This window comes from Herpailurus yagouaroundi, unplaced genomic scaffold (genome assembly GCF_014898765.1).
Source record: "Herpailurus yagouaroundi ecotype Mexico unplaced genomic scaffold, PumYag 217, whole genome shotgun sequence".
In the NCBI taxonomy this organism is placed as follows: Eukaryota; Metazoa; Chordata; class Mammalia; order Carnivora; family Felidae; genus Herpailurus; species Herpailurus yagouaroundi.
Window position 1 is genome coordinate 6,099,215 of NW_024412448.1, and position 1,490 is coordinate 6,100,704.

Consider the following 1,490-nt stretch of genomic DNA (forward strand, 5'->3'; position numbering starts at 1 on the left):
CCTAGGTCCGATAAGAAATGAAATCAAACTCCTGCCTCCCAGCAGCCCCCTCACCGCCTCCCCGAGAGACCCCCCCCCACCCATGGTGTCCATCGATTATCCTCTCTCTGCTACCGCACTCTTCCAGCCCCCAGCGCGGCCTCCCCTGGCCGACCCCTCCCCTCTCCCCTTTCCCCCCACTGCTGCCCCCACCTCCGGGCACACCACTGCCTGGCGCTCTGCTGGGGCTGGCGTCCCACCTCCTGCCCAGCAGGCGACCCATCCAGGGTGCTTCAGAGTTTGAAATATGAGGCAGGGGCTCACATGTGGACACGATCGACACACACGTGTGCACCCTCTCCTAACGTGCACTCGCCCCCACACTGCCACGTGGAGATCCAACAGGTTTGCTGTGGCCTCGCTGGCCTCTCTGGGCCCACTGACCCTCCCCGTCCCTCACCCCTGGTACCCAGCACCCACTTAGTCAATGATTTATGGAGGCCTCGTCTGGCTCAAGACCCACGACCCGTCAGGCACGGTGCCCGGCTTTATGGCTTCACCAGGCTTCTCTGCCTGCTCGGAGGCCAGGCTGGATCCTGCAGGGGGCGTCCCCTGCCTGTGCCCCCCACCCTCGCCAGGGCCTCAAATCCCAGTCTGGGCCCCCAGGGCTTTGAGGCTGCTGAGGGTCTAGGCCTTCTGAGCCGGGGCAGGAGCTGGAGCTCAGGAGGGCCTGGACCAGGGAGGGCTGCACTGGGAAGGTGCCGGGGTGTGCGGTCGCCCGGGGCCGAGCACGTGGTAGCTAGAGCTGAGCTCTGACACGTCCGGGCTTCTGTTGTTCAGTTACAGTTTTCTTGAGGCAAAACTACACACCGTGACATCCACCAATTAAAGTGCAACTAGTAATTCTGAGTCAATTTACAGAGCGGTGCAACCACTACCCAGTCCAATGTCAGGACGTCCGTCAGTCAGGGTGACCCAGGAAACCAGTAGGACATAAGGTATAACGGATTTCTTTTGGGGCACCAGGGTGGTTCAGTCAGTTAGCGTCCGACTCCGGCTCAGATCACGATCTCACAGTTCACGAGTTTAAGCCCCGTGTCGGGCTCTGTGCTGACAGCTCAGAGCCTGGCACCTGCTTCAGATTCTGTGTCTCCCTCTGCCTCTGCCCCTCCCCCACGCGCGCGCGTGCGCGCGCGCGCTCTCTCTCTCTATCCCTCTCTCAAAAAGAAAATAAACATTAAAAAAACAAAAAAGGATTTCTTTTAAGGAAATGACTCATGCAATGAGGAGGCTGGCAAGTCTGAAATGCGCGGTGTGGACCCAAGTTCAAGTTGCAGCTTCGGGTAGAATTCCTGCTTTTCTGGGCAGCCTCCTCCCTTTGCCCGGAAGGCTTTGAACTGAATGGCTGAGGCCCACCCGCCCACGTTAAGGAGAACAGTCTTCTTTGCTCAGAGTTAGCTGATTGCAGGTGTCTGTCCACGTCGCATGGCGGGGGGGGGGGGGGGGGGGGG